This window comes from Babylonia areolata, chromosome 18 (assembly GCF_041734735.1).
Source record: "Babylonia areolata isolate BAREFJ2019XMU chromosome 18, ASM4173473v1, whole genome shotgun sequence".
In the NCBI taxonomy this organism is placed as follows: domain Eukaryota; kingdom Metazoa; phylum Mollusca; class Gastropoda; order Neogastropoda; family Buccinidae; genus Babylonia; species Babylonia areolata.
Window position 1 is genome coordinate 39,989,672 of NC_134893.1, and position 19,982 is coordinate 40,009,653.

The window sequence follows — 19,982 nt, forward strand, 5'->3', positions numbered from 1 at the left end:
CTGTCTGTCCTGTCTGTCTGTCTGTCTGTGTCTCTATCCACCCTCTCTGTCTGTGCCTCTCATTTTCATTCTCTCTCTGTCCCTCTCTCTCTTTCTCCCATCTCTCGCTCTCTCTCCCTGGCCCCCACACACTGTCTTTCTCTCTGTCCCTGTCTCTTTCATTCTCTCTTTCTGTCCCTCTCTCTGTGTTTCTCTCTCCCATCTATCTTTCTCTTTGTCCCCCTCTCTCTCATTCTCTCGCTCTCTATCCCTTCCTCTCTCTTTCTTCCCCATCTCTCTTCTCTCTTTCTCTGTTCTCTACCTCTCCCCTCTCCTTCTCTACATTATTTTCACCGCCCCCCATCTCTCTCTCTCTCTCTCCCATTCTCTGTCTGTCTCTTTCTATCTCCCTCTCCCCTTTTTCTGTTTTATCTGTCTCTGTTTATTTCTCCCCCCCCCCTCTCTCTCTCTTCCTACCTCCCCCCTCCCTCTTTCTCTCCCTCCCATCAAGGAGGAGAGTTGGGATACAGAACGACGGAGGGGGTGATGGTGGTGATGGTGGTCAGGGATCAGACCGCAGGAACCGGAAATGTCAGCTATCACGACATTCAGTGCGGAACTAACTAACTTGGCGGCAAGGCTCTTCTACACGTTTTGAAGCGGGATGCTGGAACCGATCGTGATGCCGTGCGCGCACACACAGACACACACACACACACACACACACACACACACACAGGGACCGTCATCTCTACAAACACACGTACACACACATACTCACTCACGCGCGCGCACACACGCATACACTCACGCACATACATATGCTGCAGACAAACAGATGTTATTTTCCTCAGAGAGGGGCGAACATGCAGAGAATGCAAAATGTCAGTGGGTCAGACAGAAAAATGCCGCCAGAGATCCACACTGAAGCCTGCTAGCAACCCAAGAAGCTTATTTCTCTTGTATCTCCACACCGGGTGCCGGCCTCATGACTTCCACTCGGAAGTTCGGGATTCGAATACCGACAGAGCTCTTGCTGATAAAAGATGAATACTTTTTAATTCTGGTCATAGACACTAACATCTCTTAGTGTCTTTCAGCTCTGGTCAACATTATCAAGCAAGCCAGCTAGTCCTTGAAATCCATCCCATATATATATATATATATATATATATGAAAGAACAAAATGTGAGGTCCTGTACCTATGGAGTTTTATTTCGTTCCTTTTGAAGTTTTCGCCCTATACTCGGGCTTCATCAAGCTGTCCAACACACATAAGGCCTAAAGTACGTCTACAGATAGATAGATAGACAGATACATAGATGTGTGTGTGTGTGTGTGTGTGTGTGTGTGTGTGTGTGTGTGTGTGTGTGCGTGTGTGTGTACACGCATGTTAAAAGAGTCCGTGGTTCAAGTGGTAGCCTGGTGGCTCATGGGAACTCGGAAACACCCGACATACACCGCTGCCCATAAAACCTGAACCAGTGACATGCATTGCTAACCATGTCAGTGCCTAAATGAGAGCTCAGCTGGCTGCTTCCTTTCTGTCCTGTCTTTGTCTCTGTCAGTCTGTCTATCTGTCTATCTGTGTGTCTGTCTCTCTTCTCTTGAACACGTTAATAAACAGCTAGCAGTTTACTTGTATAAAGCCCTAAAGATTAGAAATACAATATGCAGTTGGGTGTGTGCTAGTTTTCCGCTTTTTTTTGTTATTCTGTGTGAATAAGACTAAATGTATTTTCAGGTTACAACTGTGTTATGTCACATATCAGAAAATATTACGTCTATAATGTTTGTTTACACCACCCCTTCATGAGGGGCCATGGCCTATATTGAATAAAACATCCGTATCCGTATCCGTATCTCTCTCTCTCTCTCTCTCTCTCTCTAGCAGGTATTTATTTATGCTTTCCTTATACATTTACGCATACCTCTTCATAAGGGACCACGGCCGATGCATGAATAAGCAATCCGAATAAGAGTTCCCCCTCCCCCATCATTCCCTCTCTCCTCTCCCTCTCTCCTCTCTGTCTCTCTTCTGTCTCTCACTCCTCTCCTCTCCCATTCTCTCCTGTCTCTCTCTGTCTCTGCCTGTCTCTCTCTCTCTCTCTCTCTGTCTCTCTAGCTGCACAGGTGAAGCTGTAGAGCTAAGTGCATTTCTCATTAAAACAGAAAGGAAGGTTGGTGGAAAGTACGCTTTGAGCAGGCTGAACTGGTAATTACACATGATGGTTGGTAATGACGGTAAAAGCAGCAAACAACCAAACAGTCCTTGAAGCTCTTCTTATAGTTTTGGTTGGTTGATTTTGTTTTTATGCAGGAGTCTTTTCAAAGTCGCGCAGTTCGGGTTTGGCTATTAGTTTGTGTGAATTGGTTTATTTCATTATTTCGTTATCTATAGTTAATAAGTTTTTGTACGTGCAGAGCGCTTTGAGCTCAGTTTGAGAAAAAGTAAGTGTTCATTAGTATCATTATTGTCATTATTATTATTATTGTTGCTGTTATTGTAAACCCGTAAATCACACCCTTCGACCTCGGGGGAGGATATGAGTGCACAGAGGGAATCATTTGCAGAAAGGGTTTTTTGGTTTTGTTTTATCTATTGACTGTCTTTGATAGAAGATATTGCACTTGGGTCCTCAGAGTTCAAAAGCCCCGGGAAGCGGTTGGATGATTGATTTTGTAGTCCTTGGTGTACAAGATGCTGATGCAAGTAAGGATTTGTCGTTACGTTCATAAATCACAGACAGTAACGAAATAATTAAGAACCTTCTGGCATATTAACAGGCTCGCACGCACTCACACACATGCAGACATACACACAGATACACACACTCTCTCACTCTTTCTCTCTCACTGACTCACTCAAAGAAGGGTGGAGGAGAATAAAAGATCTATCCAGTCGGATAATTATGCAGTAATCATAATTGATTAGTTTCAGTTGAGGACTGTTTCATGTGCGGTTAACTGCAGAAGAGATCACAGAGTCTGGACACACTGACAGGTAACAGAGAAGAGAGAGAGAGCGGGGGAGAACTTGATTGCAGCCTCTCTCTCTGTCTCTGTCTCTCTCTCATCCCTGTCTCTTTCACATACACCACGAGCATTCCCTGCCGACTCTCCTTTCAAACCTGCCGTAAAACGGGACAAACAAAATACCACCTGAATCATCGAAAGCATTTTCTTTTGTTCTCAATGCCTACACGTCTCGGTTCGTCAACCTGTCTAGCCAGCAAAAATGTTTGCGGTTGAATTGCGAAGCTGTGCTTCTTTTTGAAGTGAGTTTGGTGTGTGTGTGTGTGTGTGTGTGTGTGTGTGTGTGTGTGTGTGTGTGTGTGTGTGTGTGTGTGTGTGTGTGTGTGTTATATGTCTGTTGACGTCAGAGCTGGTGAATGTCAGGTAGTGTGTGTGTGTGTGTGTGTGTGTGTGTGTGTGTGTGTGTGTGTGTGTGAGAGAGAGAGAGAGAGAGATTCAGTACAAAAGACAGACATTAATGATTTCAAAATGTTTAACTGTGTGTGTTTATATACATATATGTGTTTGTGTGTACGTGTGTGTGTGTGTGTGTGTGTGTGTGTGTGTGTGTCTGTCTGTCTGTCTGTCTGTGTCTGTCTGTCTGTGACTGTGCCTGTGTCGGGATGTGTGTATGTATTGACGTCACAATTGGAGAAAGCCATATTCTCTCCTTCTCAGAATTCAAACACCTTTCAGCTCCCCAAAAGGGGAGCATCCTGTAAGGTGAGACGTGTCTCTAAAGGGACGGGCACACTGTCAGGTGGCCCGTGACGCCTTCTCACCGCGTCATCCAGGTGCGACAGGCAGGAGACATCACAGGCAGACGCCTACGTAACAACCCCGTGACGTGCCTGCTTTCGCCTGTCAGCATCGTCACTCAGCCGTTCAGAGAGACAAGCCAGCAACGAGGGAAGACGACGATTGTTTGGGATAACTGTTTGTTGTCTTTTTCTTGTTTTGTTCGTTTGTTCTTGTGGTGTGTGTGTGTGTGTGTGTGTGTGTGTGTGTGTGTGTGTGTGTGTGTGAGCGAGAAAGTGTGTGTGTGTGGGTTGGGTGGGCGGTAGTTCCTTTGCTTGTTCTGAAAGACACAGAAAAATACACATATAAAGAAAAAAAAAGACAGATCTCAAGTCACCTTTGTGTGGAAAACCGCATACTCTCTCTGTGTGAGTATCTGTGTCTTTGTCTCTCTCTGTGTCTCTGTCTCTGTCTCTCTCTGTCGAGGGATTATACCCAGTATACCAGATCCCTAGAGAATGCGAACGGGAAAGGCAGAAACAGAAAATAGGAGACTGAGGAGGAAGGCTGAAGTAGCTGTGGAAACAGGCAGACGAGAAAAGAGGCGAGCAGAAAACGGTGTTATCTCACGATGATTGGGACAAGACTGAAAAACAAGAGGAAAGATTTGAGGAGAAAGGACCGGGTGTTTGGCAGGGTATCAAACTCATTCTCGCTTTTCTAAGCCCCTCACAAATAAAGGTGGTATTTTCCCGTTCAACGGTGCGTGTCGAACCAACAGCAAAAGAAACCCGAAATTACCATCTGATACACTGTCCTTGTACAACAAAAAACAAACTGAACGTGCGTCATTTTTCAGGCCTGCTGAATGGCTATGTTCGTCAACGCTCATCCCTGAGCACAATCTGTACCTGCTGATTATAAAGAAGGGGAACTGGAATTATTAAAAAAAAAAAAAAAAAAAAAAAAAAAAAACCAGAAGAAGAAAAAAGGAAATAGTTGGAGTGGTAGGGGCATGAAGAAGGTGAAGGAGGAGGGAGATTGCTGGCCCACCGAAAGCTCTGTCAACAAAGTTGGCTATCTGCTTCGGGCTGCAGTTCCAGCCACGAGGTCCATAGATAACCCTGACGATCAGTCATTCGGGCTTGATGGAGGGGCGCTGTACGCGGGATGAAAACAGATGATGTTACCTGCTGAACAGCCGATGAGTGTGGTGACGTTATCGGGGGTTCATCAGGACTCCTCCGCATTCATGTTTTGGGAACTAAAGGGTGGGGCGCAGCCCGCTTAGGGGATGTGTGTTTACATTACTTTGATACAGGTCACTGGTGAAAGCACGCGGAGTGGGCACGTGATGAACTGAACAACACCGCTGGGAGTTTTTGGCTATGCCTTTTCATGTCTCTGCCACGTCTTTAATCTCATAAAGGAATCAGTCTTGAACTGTGTCTTTGTCAGCCTTTAACGATACCTATGTCAGATCAGCCTTTAACTGGGTCATTGTTAACCTTTAACGGTACCTATGTCAGTGCAGCCTTTAACTGTGCTTTTGTCAGCCTTTAACGGTACCTATGTCAGCTCAGCCTTTAACTGGGTCATTGTCAGCCTTTAGCGATACCTATGTCAGCTCAGCCTTTAACTGGGTCATTGTCAGCCTTTAACGATACCTATGTCAGCTCAGCCGTTAACTGTGTCATTGTCAGCCTTTAACGATACTTTAGTCAGTCAGCTTTTAGGCCTAACGGTGCCTTGTTTGTTGTTGTTGTTTGTTTTGTTGTCGTTGTTTTTTGTTGTTTAGTCGATGTGTACTTCACTGTGTGACACGCCGCAGACTGGGGATCTCTTTCACCATTATCAGCCCTTCACATGTTCCCGTGTGGAGGATGGACGGTCGCTCAGTGAGGTGTCGGTGGGGCAGCGACGTCTGGAAGTAAGGTGATAGCGTTGTCCCCCCCTGAGTGGTGGTGATGCAGGGCAGATAACCCCTTCATCCAACAGCCCGCATCTTGCAACACAGGGCAGCGGGGATGAGATGCCGGGAAAAACAGATGGGCTTCCTCCGCCTCGGAACCTCAGAGACGTCGTGTTGTCTTTGGAACCTCTCCCTTCCGCCCTGCTTCCATTTTCTCCTGTCATCTGCGTGTTCTTTCCTTTCTCTAAACACTCTTAATGGCAGTCATCACCACCCACACCCTGTCTCCCCACCCACCCCTCGCCCGTGTCTTCTTCCATTCTCTCCATATACCTGACACAATGACTAGTTTCTTTGTCTCAGTCTGTTTGGATTCGCTCCTTCGAGACCTTGCGCTTTTGTGTGTGTGTGTGTGTGTGTGTGTGTGTGTGTCTGTGTGTGTGTGTGTCCATCTGGTTTATTCTCGGCATTCTTGTAGTTTGAAAGGGGACTCGGGGGAAGACTGCGGTTTGACAAGTTTGTTATATGTACTGGTCTGATTTGTTCATTATACAGTGTCCAAAGTTTGACCTTTTGTAAAAGACTTTACATACCCCATTTGAATAGTTTCTGCCCTCGGATTCGACCTTGGTTGTTTGTAGTTGTTTGTGTGTTTTCTTTATATTCAATTTCCAGATTGCAGCAAATCTGAGAAAAGTTTCCTGTGTAATTTTATTTTGTGTAAAGAATTATACATGTGATTACATTGAAACAACTTGATTTTAATCAGCATTCAGCTTGCTCAGTTGTGAAAATAGTGTTTTCCAGCTTTAACATTGATAACGAAGAAAGTGAAAGAAATTACAAACTGACAAACAAGTACTTTTTTTTTAAAGAACACAAAAACCTCACAGCGATTCTTAACGCACTGATGATTTAGACGTCTCACTGTGAGGTTACACAGCAGAAATTTCTAGGAACGTTAATACCCGGAAGGAAAGTTCACAACCTCTATTCAACCGCAAAGTATACGGTTCCTCAAAATGTCCTGGCTGTCATGGAATGAAGCGGAGGGAGCATTTGCCCGTGCGGCGAGCCGTGACCAGTAGAGGTAATTGGAGGTCAGTTGAAATCCCCCTTTTGTGTGTGTGGGTGGGTGGTGAGGAGGAGGATGTTTTGTTGTGTTTTTTGTCGACCTCACATCGGGCGCGACGGACGTACAGTGGGTACCAGGTGAAGTGTGTAATTTTTAAGTGTGCAGCTTTCCTTTCCATTTCCTCCTGCTTTGGTGCGGCCGTGAAACAACTCACGTGAACACCTCACGTGCACTCGTCAGGAGATGGGTTGGGGGTTGGGGGGTGGGGGGTACTGAAGCAGTGAGGAGCTGACTCTAGACTGTCGCTTGAGCACGGGAAAGGGTAACATGATCCAGGATCTTTGTTGCCCCCTCTCCATCACCCCTTCACACTCCCCCTCTATCAGGCCAGCGTGACCAAGAATCATGATCACACTTCGGTCCACACCAGAAAGAACAACACCGATCAATCAATCAATCAAAAGAATTTGCTTCAAACACGGATCTTGACGTTCTTCCTGTAGCAGAGAAGACAACATGGCAAAGGATTATACGTAACAGCCTACATCTGTCAGTCAGAACAAAGTGACTGAGGATCATTACACTGTTCCATGTACCAGAAGGGACAGCATGGGGAAAGATAATTCACACTCCCTGTGACAGGACAACACGACAAACATTCATTTCACTCCCTCGTAATTATCAGAAAGGACAACATTACAAATGATCATTATATTCTCTTCTGTACATTAGGTTAGCTAACATATGGTCATTACACTCCCCCATAAGAAATTACATGACAAGGGATCACTACATTCCCCCTGTGCTAGAAAAGACAACGTCAGTGGTGGAAGGTCATTGTACTCCCTTCTGTTCTTGAAGGAACACCGTGATACTGCTGTACCAGTAAAGACAACACAGCTAAGGACAAGTCACGTGTACAACCACTAAGTGATAGATGCTGTATATAAATGCATAAATAACAGCAGGGTGTGCAATCACACTAATAATGAACAGAAGGGAATGGAAACGTTGTGTAAACAAAAGCCGTTGGATAAAAGGGTGAAAGTTTGTGCAGTGACAAGCCGAGTAGCACGGATGATTAAGGAACGTGTGGCGGCAATGCTTTTTATCTGGATGCGGTTTTCTATCTCCTTCTGTGTGTGTGTGTGTGTGTGTTTGCGTTGGCGGAGGCATGCACTGCGTGGAGAGCCCTCTACGAGAGAAGAGGAGAGAGGAGGAGGGGAGGGAGAAGGCGTGTCGTCACCACAAGAGGTCATTGTTACATTGGGCTTTAATGTCGACACCCAAACACAAGTGGTATGGTATGGCCGACTCGGATAACTATCTCGTAGAAACTACAGGAAAGGTGGGCCTGTTTAACACTACAACGGCTGACAGCACCAGAACGACTCCACGTCAAGGCTGGCAGCGAAATGCGGTTTTTGTTTGTTTGTTGGTTTTACGCCCGTGATTCGCTCTCACAACGTATTTTGGAATGTCGGCTCAGTACTCAATCATCTTTAGAATATATAGGCGCCCAGCCATGAATGGACGACAGCTTGGTTATGAATACGTAATGTTTGAAGTCTGGATGTTGAAGAGAAAGAGCTCTCTCTCTCTCTCTCTCAGGCAGTCCGTCAATCAGTCTGAGATCTTGATTATGCAAAAGTTGTTCTGGTCTCACTGTCTTCCTCCTGTGGCTATGTACCAAGCTGACATGACACGCCGGCCTCTTTCGTGGGACATTAATCAGGGAGAGATCTGGAGAAAAAGACGTTACAACAAAGGCAAACATACATACACACACCCTCACCTCTCTCTATCACACACACACGCACACACACACGCACACACACACACGCACACACTTGCACACACACAAACACAAACACACACACTACCCCCCCCCACACACACACACACACACACACGCACACACACACGTACGGCATATAGATGCGCGCACGCGTGCACACAGGGCGCATACTAGTAGAGAAAGTATCGGTATAAAGAAAACCTTGTTTCGTTGTGTTTACAGTACATTCACAAGAAACCAAATAATTCAAACACTATTCTCTCTCTCTCTCTCTCTCTCTCTCTCTCTCTCTCTCTCTCTCTCCACAAATTGAATCCATCCGCCCCCACACACACCCACGCACCCCACAATGGCACGCATGCGCTCACACACGCGCGCGCACACACGCACCCACACAAGCACACACACACACACACACACCTACGTACCTACACACACACACACACATACACACACGCCCGCATACACTCACGCGAAGAGTGCACCCGATTCCAGATGACTGCAGTGGTGAAAAGAAAGCGTTCATTGTGTAGTCCAGTGGGGCACCCTCACCACCTCATCCCCTCCCCCACGCTACTCCCATCCCACCCAAACAGTGACCCCGCCCTGCACGTGGGGTTGGCCCCAAGGTGACACCTCTTACATCTGACAGGGAGAGATCTGGAGAAAAAGACGTTACAACAAAGGCAAACATACATACACACATCCTCACCTCTCTCTATCACACACACACACACACACACACACACACACACACACACGCACGCACTTGCACACACACACGCACACAAACACACACACACACTCACTACCCCCCCCCCACACACACACACACACACACACGCACACACACACGTACGGCATATAGATGCGCGCACGCGTGCACACAGGGCGCATACTAGTAGAGAAAGTATCGGTATAAAGAAAACCTTGTTTCGTTATGTTTACAGTACATTCACAAGAAACCAAATAATCCAAACACTATTCTCTCTCTCTCTCTCTCTCTCTCTCTCTCTCTCCACAACTTGAATCCATCCGCCCCCACACACACCCACGCACCCCACAATGGCACGCATGCGCTCACACACGCGCGCGCACACACGCACCCACACAAGCACACACACACACACACACACCTACGCACCTACACACACACACACACATACACACACGCCCGCATACACTCACGCGAAGAGTGCACCCGATTCCAGATGACTGCAGTGGTGAAAAGAAAGCGTTCATTGTGTAGTCCAGTGGGGCACCCTCACCACCTCATCCCCTCCCCCACGCTACTCCCATCCCACCCAAACAGTGACCCCGCCCTGCACGTGGGGTTGGCCCCAAGGTGACACCTCTTACATCTGACAGGCTAAATGTTTCCAGGAACAGAACGTGAACGTTAGTTCTGTTCAGTGCTTCTTGGTGCTTGGTTTGCTTCTTGGTGGTCACTGCCCAGCCGACCGTGAAGGTCTATGGTTTAACTCCCAACCCACAACCCCCTCCTCCCGGCGTATTCCTTTTGTCGGCTTAGCATGCGACTGAACCTACATCAATAAAACAGTACAATAAACAGCAAGTGAGGAAAAGAGAGTGAGAGAGAGAGAGAGAGACTTTTCGTCCCTGTTGTTGGATCTGGCCAGGGCCCTCATTCATGCAGCCATGCTCGTGTCATTCATTCTTCAACAAGATGCTGTCGCCAGGCGCATGCGCAAAAGTATGTGTCAGTTGACACAGATTCGTCTTATACCTCTCTGACTGACGTATAAAGCCTGGCCTCAAAATCCCACATTCGCCAACCCAAAGCATTGGAATAATTATACGAAATGGACACTGTGTCACCGAACGATCGATTCTAATACATAACTTGGACTAACTGTGAAAAAAAGCCAGAAATAGAGAGAGAGAAAGGGTGGGACGTCGAGTATCAAATCAAGTCAACGGTGTTGTTTACAGTTCAGCTGACCGCAAGGGGCCAACTCGGAGCAAGCTAATAAACAAACAACCGCCCCCCCCTTCCCCCAACTCCCCATAAAGTGACGTTTAGAAACAAAACGAGCGAATACGAAACTAAACAATGGTTAAACTTTCGGTCATCGAGATAACGAAACTAGTTACACAGGCGGATTCGAAACTAAGTTCGTCTAACGTGTGCAGGAAAGAAAGAAGCAAATTAGCGGTAAACAACCAACACATTAATGGATAAAACAATTACCTTTTCGTTCGGGTGTGGCTACATGCATGCTTGTTGGTGCTGGTCCAGAACTGTGTTTATGAGCATTGTTTTCTTGGCTCTCTTCCATTATGAGGGTAGAGAATCCGGTTTCACTTCACCTTTAAAAGACTGCGTTTTGGAGTCTGCTTTCTGTTTGTATATGTGTCCATGAATTAATTTCTGACGATCAAGTTTGCTGCTATTTCGGAATGCAGTCAGTAAGTAGTGGCATGGAGTGGTGGTAAGCATGTACTTGTGGCCCGCCCGAAACTCGAGTATTCTGCGAGAGAGAGAGACTGGGGGAACGAACGTGAGGGAGAGGGTGTACATTTTGAGGAGAGAGTGGGTATGGGGATGGGGTGAGAGTGATAGGGAGTGGGCGAGGGTGTTAGAGAGAGAGAGACAGAGAGACAGAGAGAATGCTGCCAGAAGGGTGGGTGTAGCTCCACGCTACCATAGGAGGCCAACGTCATCAAAGAAACAGCTGCTGGCACTTCATCAATGGTGAATCACAGCACGTGGCTTCCTCCAGATGGCCCTACACCAGACACAGGGGTAATGTGAGTGCAGGCAGTGAGTCAATCATACTGGCCTCTCCAAACAGGTCACCGTCACCAGTGACCGCTTTCATCGCTCTGATGATATTTGCAGGAAGGGACAGTGATATAGCAGGTGGCTGGCCATGTTTCCTGTTTCACCTGTCGTGATCAGAAGTTTTATATAATATTTATATTAAACACATGGAAAAATCTGTATTCTGAGAATTTTAATTGTTATACCCCGAGCGCTGATCTGGTATCAAAAAGAAAGTTCGGCATGCAGAAAATTAAACCGTGACCAATGCGCACGGAGGAACTATCTCGTTTCGCCAGCTGTATGATGTTGGCAGCATGTCTCATAGTCATCCCCAGTTGTTGTTTTTGTCCATGCTTCGAATACTGGCAGCTTCTGGTGGGCGAGTATTTTGATTATTCTCGTTTGTGAGCGAGTGCATGCACCAGATCAAACTACGCCCGTTGAAGATCGTGTAATCCGTGTTAATTAAAGGGAAAGGGGGAGGAGGGTACAAACGTACCTAGCTTGCACTGTCTCGGAAAACGTAGTTTGGCTGCATAACGGTAAGATGAATAGCGGTGTGGAACATAAAAAGAAAAGAATGCCGGTGGGAGTGGCCACCCAGACAGGAAAAGATGGAGGTGACTGTGCCAAAGAACCCTGACGTATAACACGGGATGGGGGAATTGCCGACTCTTACCGGTGCTGTGCAGTCCTTGTGCGGTATCCTGTCTCTTGACATCTATAGTTCTAATATCCGTGCACTCCACACTGTGAACAAACGAAACTACTGTAAGCCTTTCAAACAGGTCATTATGAAACCTCATACCTTCCACCGCCATTACTTTTTTTCCGTAGGAAGTAAGTGCCTCAGTTTCCCAATCTGCCGGACTTGTCTCCACCATCAAGGAAATGCTGTGAAGTGTGCTCCAGAAATAATTTGCCTCTGGCGTTAGATGTCCAAAGAAGCCAATACAGCCGTCCAATTTTAGCGCGAAGGAAAAGTAATGTGTAGACCTATCCCCATTCCACTAAGCGAGAATGAAGTAGGGGGTGGATGGTGGGTGGGCGATATAGCATTCGGCCAGTATGTCAGTCTGTCTGCCATCAGAAGTGATAGATACACGCCAGCATTTCTAAGCCAGTGGAGGTACATTTTGGAACACAAACACGTGAGTAGAAAATGCGGGAAAATGTATGACAGAACACTAAGAGTAAATCTATCTCGCTGCTCCCCGTGGAGAGCACCGCAAGCTGAAAAGCGATCCCATGTGAGCAAAAAAGATGACTGAGAGGGGAAACAAAAGCAATCCGTTGCCGGGGAGGGGAGGGGAGGGGATTTTTCCCATCGGATCATCCAGACCAGCATAGATGTCTGACCCCCTTCACTCGTATCATCGCAGAGCGAGAGAATCCGTGATCTATGAGATAGGGGGCTTTGGAAACTTTGTTGATACCGAGCTGGCACCGGTTTTGATGACAGTCCCGTCAGCAAAATAATGTAGGTTGTGGGAAAAGAAGTGAAAAAAACACACCGTGCAATTCGACACAAAGAGAAAACGAAACAGTAGAACAGAGCGCAGTGTGGTGTTATTTCTTTAGGTACGACATGATACGATACGGAGAGAAGAGATGCGATGCGGCAGGATGATAAGCGACACAATGCAGTACAACGTGTTCAAGCTGGGCTTCAGAGTTTTATCAACGACATGCACGGCGCCGTTTTATTGTGAAGCTCTGAAATGGACTTTTGTGTTCCTCTGGCCATGAGGCGAGAATTCGATTCCTTCCTCCTTCTCCTCCTCCTTTTTCTTCTTCTCCTTCTTCTTCTTCTTGTGCCTCCTTCCCCATTCTTCTTGCTATTTCTCCTCCTCCTCTTCCTCCTCCATCTTTATCTTCGTTTTGCTCCTTCCCCTCCTCTCCTTCAAGATGATGGTCTTGTTTTTTCTTGTCGTCGTCGCTGTTCTTGCCGTGACAATTTCCTTGGACCGACCATGTCAAACACCGCCTTAGCCATCAGCCCAGCGTCCCAGTTTGGTGTAACGATGACAATGCCGCAATCGTTTGCTTCATTGTGTCTGACAACCTGGGACCCCGGGAACAGGGAAGAAGTGGGGGGTGGGGGGTGGGGAGACGGAAGGGGTGCAGTTGGTGGACAGTGGGAGCCCTCTGTGGTGAAGCCCCCCTACCTCCTGAGAAAGACAGCAGACTGTGTATGGGGGTCATTGTGAACGTTGTTACGGCGAACAAACCCGTTGACAAGGAGATAGTCTGTCGTGTCGCTTTTCCTTTCTTTTTTGTCTTGTCTTTTTAAAAACCTCTTTTCTTTTTTCTTTCCTTCTATAACATCAGGACACACACACACACACACACACACACACACACACACACACACGCACTCACACACATGTATGTGTTAGGTTTGAGGGAGTATTGAGGATGTTCGAGAGAAAAAAAAGCATGTTCACGGGTGTTTAAAACCGTGTCAGTATGTGCGCAGAAGAGAGAGAGAGAGAAGAGCCAACATGAGCACATGGATGTTATCTGTGAACTTTAGGTGTTTTAGAAATCACACACACACACACACACACACACACACACACACACACACACACACACACACACACACACACACACACACACACAGAGAAAGAGAGAGAGAGAGAGAGAGAGAGAGAGATGGTCAACCGTGTAGCCTTTCATAACCCCAAATCAAGTATTTGCGGCCCTCAACACTGGTCGGTCTGTTTGTACCATCTCTCTCTCTCTATCTCTCTCTCTCTCTCTCGTGTGTGTGTGTGTGTGTGTGTGTGTTTTACGAACGCTCTCGCAGTCACGTGTTGGCGGTCAGGCATGCACAGGGTGTTTTCTTCTGCCGAGAAGCGAGATAACGATCACTTGTACATGTAGTGTCCTTTTCCCTCGTCATCCCTCACTCAAACACACACGCACACGTTCACACAACCGCCCACACACGCTGACTTACACACACACACACACACACACACATACATGCACGCACGCACGCATGCACGCAAGTAGACGCGCGCCTGAAGCTTAATGACCCTTGTTGCTGTCACTCAAGCGGAGGGACAAGGGGACTTGGCGAATTGTCAACTTCAGCAGTCCGGCAAATCGCTGACCTCCTGAAGGCCGGCCTCAGGTCCATCATTACAGCGTGTGACCACCGCTTCCACACGCCACTCCCCTCAGCGCACGTCCAGTGCACCCCCAGAGATGCATCGAAGTGGATGTTGTTTTTACGGTGTCGTTCGGTCGTTGAACTCTTACCCTATTTTCGGAACAGTAAGACGGTGATTATCCATGTCTCGATGACTGGTGTGAAAAGCTGTGACACTGGACTGAAGAGAAAGACAGAGAGGGGGGTGGGGTGGGGGGTTGGGGGGGGGGGGGGCTGGGTTAAGGAGAGACGATGCAAAGAACAGAAAACACTTTTTTTTCTTTCAATAACCATAATGGTTTGTTGTTGTTTTCTTAGATTGTTTACTTAACTCTCTGCCCACTTGGTTATTACTGGACTGCAAATGACTCGTGAAAAATGAACAAGCTGTTGAACTACAATTGAAAAACAAAAAATCATAAGTAGTCTGTTGACAAGAAATCGACAGCACCACTCTGAAATGAAAAAGACACGGACAAATAATAATAATGATAATAATTATCCGAATGCCATGGTAACCTTCAGATCTTCTTCCATTGATTACAACAGCTGCATTCCTCTTTCAAGAGATCTGGGCATGACTGATTTCAGGAATGGTTATTCCTAATGACTGAAGACTAAACGAATGAGTGAGTGGATGAGTTAAATAATCATTAGTTAAAAAAAGAAGAAGAAAGGAATGAATATTCGTGGTTTAATGTCACTCATTTGATAGATGCTTTTCACTCTTGTTAAGTCGTGAGAAGAAAAACTTTACAGACAAACTGAAAAAAGAAAATGTTCCTTCGAGTCTCAGAACAATCAGAAAATATTGGTCACTTCCGCGGTAGACAGATGTTCTTCTCTCGTTATTGTCAACACACAAACATTCATTATGAGACAAATTAACAACAGTTGCACAAATTTGCTATGCATATACTAAATATGTATGCATCATGTATGGGTTATGTGTATGCATACACGCAAGTAGTACATCACTGAATAATTGTGACTGTATGTATATAGCCTTTTCTGTTTGTGTGAGGTTCTGGATGCAACTGCAATCAGTTGTGTTACAAAAATGGGAGAGCCGTGGAAGAGCCAGACAAACTGAATAGCTGGAAAACAAAATGTGTTATAATTCAAGGCGAATAATTGTACATGACTGATAACCGAGGAGGGAGGAGGGCAGACATGACAGAACATGAGCGGGGTGATGGAGGCTGGATGGGAGTGAGATAGGGAGGAAAAATAGTGGAAGCCGATGTGCCCCCATGCACCGACCCTGCAACACAGGAATGAGTGGAGGGGGTGTTTGAAAACGCTTTCTTCTTTTTCTTCTTGTGTGTGAGTATGTCTGCCCGTGTTCGTATGTTTCTGTGCTTGTGTGTGTCTGCGTGTGCGAGTGCGCGCGCGCCAGCAAGTTAGGATGGCCAGAACGGTGAACTGGCCGCCCTTCAGTCTCCAGGCGTGACCATAATCAGTCTTGGAGAGGAGCGATGGGAGTGGAGGTTGGAGAAAATGACGGGTCTACTGGGTTGGTTGGGGTGGTAACAGCAGGAGGAAGAAAGAGCGGCGAGTGTGCTGGGGGAAGAGACAGCGGAGCCATTATGTGGCTGAGAGGACACATTTGAGGCCAGCCATTACAGGAGTGTGTGTGAGTGGGAGGGGGGGGGATACAGTGAGTCACTGCAGCACGTGGTCCATGCAGGGAGTCCACAGCATCGACACTCTAAAACGTCTGCAGGTCAATGGCATCCACACCCCGCCCGCCTGTGTCCTGGGTATTGTCCGATGTGTCCACGTGAATAACCCACCTTTGCGCATCGACCTCCACAGATGTTTGTGGGCCTTCACCTTTATTCACCTGTTCGTCGCATAGACAGCGCCATCTCTTCTCTGTTATTACCCTGGTAGCTTTTTTCTGTTTGTGTGCGCAAATATATCATTGGTGTGCTATCACTTGGGTGTGGTACGTGTATGATAAGGCATGAGGTATGTAGGTGTTCTGCGCAGTGTTAAAACCACAATCTTAAAAAAAAAAAAAAATAAAAAAAAAGATTCTGACGTATTTGGTGGAAAACATACAATCTGCTCGATCTGCGAAACACGTATGATAGAAATATGAAAACGTGAATGATTTGGGTTTTTTTTTTTTTGTTTTTTTTTTTTTTTTGCTACATCAAAGGAAAGGAAATTAAAGCAACCTCCCCGTTCTCTCTCCCCCTCCCTCCCCCCTACCCCCCACCCCCACCCCCCTGTCTCTCTTTCTCTCTGTAGCCTTCATATGAGTGGTCTCACACCCATATTTTATCACTCTCACCTCTCCCCAGCCCAGTTCCATGCTGTTTTCAGCGAAGAAAATGGACGTTTCGCCCAGTACCTCTCCCCTGATACCTTTGAAGAGTGTCGGAACGTGCGGGGGGAGGGGGGTGGTGGTAATTTACAGAACTCGGGGTACTTCAGCAAACGACTGGTGCTAACCTCGTGTAAGTGCCCCAGGCGCCAAATTGGTTTTGAGAACGGCCATTACATGACCTGTTCGCTACTCCGGAAGTGTTGTTCATCTCGACACACACTGCGCGCATGACCAGCAGTCAGGACATCCGTCACGTCAGAGTTTGCATTTTCTGGGGATTGATTAGTAACTTCTCGCTGAAATACAGAGAAACAGAGTCATGCTCGTTTCCAAGCATTATGGGGTAATGAAACAAAAGTTTTCGTTGTATTTTTGGCTTTGCAAAACGAGTCATGCCAGATGCATGTGAAAGAGAGGAAATGGGCATGATCTTCGAACTACTTGCGGAACACCAACTTGGTGCCGCTGTTAGGCTGTTGTTAAAAGCCCACGCAGGGGTTGAAGGATGTTTTTGGCCGCATAACATAATGTTTACGCTGTTACCAAAACACAGCTGCAAAGGCATGTCGCGTGTGACAATGTCAGGTCTGTGCAGGGAAATTCTTCAGTAATAGTTCATCCATGCGGATGTCCCATTCTGTTTTGGGATGCCAGAGCTATTTATTGATTGCAACTTTGGACTACGATCTTTCCGTTTCCAACGAATTAGTCCAATATGACGTGATGAAATATACTCCCATAGAAATGGATGGTTTCCTCAAAAGCTCAAGTGTTCACTGGAATACGGTGTGGCAATGGTGTACGGTTGCAATGTCAACTCCTTCCTCTCGAAGTATTTTCAGCCAGCTCGGTTAAGCATGTACTTCGCCCCCTGCCATTGTAGATAGCTGTGAATAACAACAGATATCTGTTCATAAGGAGGAAGGAGGCAGAATGGTTAAGACACTCAGCTGCCAATTATTATAGAGAGTCCGTGAGGGTGTGGGTTCGAATCCCGCTCTCGCCCTTTCTCGCAAGTTTGAATGGAAAATTTAACTAAGCGTATAGTCATTTGGATTAGACGATAAACTGATTCCCGTGTGCAGCACGCACTTCGCGCACTGAAAAGAACCCATGGTAACGAGGGTGTTGTCCTTTGGCAAAATCCTGCAGAAGAAATCCGCGCTGATAGGTACACAAATATATAAGCATGAGCTCAAGGCCGGACTAAGCGCATTGGGTTATGCTACTGTTCAGGCATGTGCGAAGCAGACGTTATGTAGCGGATAATTTTATGGATTTATCCGAACGCAGTGACGCCTCCTTGAGAAACTGAAACTGACACTCAAAAGTTGACAGTCCCTCCGCCTATAATTTATCTTTTCAGGTCGAGTCTTGTTTACAGCGGCGCATCTTATCTAATGGAATCAGTAACACATCCACCTTCGTTAAGTTGTCAAAAGAAAGCTGTTTTAACATCGGAAAGAGGTTTGACATACTGTGGTTGAACGTTCTTAAAAAATCCTTTACATCATTTTTTACATTGATTTTAAGTTCGCTAATGATGTTTCTGTTCGCGTCCTTCCAATGTATTTTCATATATATATATACATATATATATATATATATATATATATACATATACATATATATATATATATATATATATATGTGTGTGTGTGTGTGTGTGTGTGTGTGTGTGTGTGTGTGTGTGTGTGTGTGTGTGTGTAAATTGTGCATTTCCCTCTTTTGTGCCAGAGCCGGGTGTAAAATAAGCTTGAGCTTGCTTATCTGTTGGCCTCGTTATCAAAGATTTTCTCTTGCCTTGACTGAGGTAGGTTTACTGGAGAAAAATAAGGCTTGGTTTTGGAACTCATCAGAAGTGTTATAGAAGAAGGTGAGATGATCTTAAACCGACTCTTAAGTAAAGGGTTATCAGTGTCTGCTCATCTCCTGTGCTGGGTTGAAAGCTCAGCGCTAACTGGTTGCAGTCACGGTCGTTTCTTTTCACAGCACCTTTGCACTTCTGAATCTTCTTCTTCGTTCGTGGGCTGCAACTCCCACGTTCACTCGTGTGTACACGAGTGGGCTTTCACGTGTATGACCGTTTTTACCCTGCCATGTAGGCAGCCATACTTCGTTTTCTGGGGTCCTTTGAATCTAAGGCTGGAAGAAAAGACTCACGAGATAGAACTGATGGCCGGTGAGGTTTGGAGAATTTCTACACCAGACTAGGATCCGTTTCAATCCTCAGTTTACTTGTAGTTGGCTGGCAGTCAGGAAATATAATCCTATTATTTGCGTATCAGTTTTGTTTTGTTTTCCGCCAGTATTGTGTGTCAGTGTCTCTGTGTGTGTATGTGTGTGTCAGTGTGTCTTTGCGCGCGCGCGGGTGTGTGTGTGTGTGTGTGTGTATTTGCGCGCGCGCGCGTGTGTGTATGTGTTTGCCTTTATTTCAGTCAATCAAGCGCCGCCCACATTGCTGTATGGGCGCCTGTGGGAAGCAGACGTTTCACACAGCAGTGTGACTGGGGGCTGTCCACTGTCGCTAAAGCCCTGTGCAAACGTTGGGGTCGGGTTGAACGTCACGAGTGCAGTTCTCGTCAGCCAACAATCCGTCACTCACTTGCAATGTCGTCAAACAAGTTTTTAGTTACTGTGGCGAGATGGGAGAAACTCTCTCTCTCTCTCTCTCTCTCTCTCTCTCTCGCACGCACGCACGCGTGGACACAGTATACATCAGTGTACGCGAGCGCAGCATGGTGCACACACACATATTGATGCACACACACACACACACACACACACGGCAAAGCGTGCGCATCGGAAATTCACTTCCGGCCAAAGTTAAGACATGGGTGGGGAGGGGAGGGTTCAGGGGGAGGGGTCACGATGATGGCGTGAGAGGGGGTGGGGAATAGAAGTAGTTTTATCAGCCCCGGCTGTACTATCCACGGATAGAGTTCTATCTGCCACTCTCATGCCTGACTCGATCCGCCCGTCTTTGGCGATTAGTTCATTTTATGGAACCACCTGGGTTCTTTGCCCTGTCTGTCTGTCTGTCTATCTGTCTGTCTCTCCGTCAGTAAAAGCCCTCAGTTGTCTGTCTGTCTGTCTATCTCTGTGTCTCTGTCTCTCTCTCTCTCTTTTCAACCCCCCCCCCCCTCTCTGGGTTGTGCTGAGGGAGGTGGGACTGTCAA

General features: G+C 46.6%; 1 protein-coding gene across 1 annotated transcript in view; it reads left to right on the forward strand.

Annotated features, from left to right (window-relative positions):
- The first annotated feature begins 12,368 nt into the window (after positions 1-12,368).
- Positions 12,369-19,982, forward strand: part of LOC143292771 (uncharacterized) — a 147,761-nt gene continuing 140,147 nt past the window's right edge. The window contains 1 exon segment of the mRNA XM_076603331.1: positions 12,369-12,456. The gene's annotated coding sequence lies outside the window, so the exon portion shown is untranslated.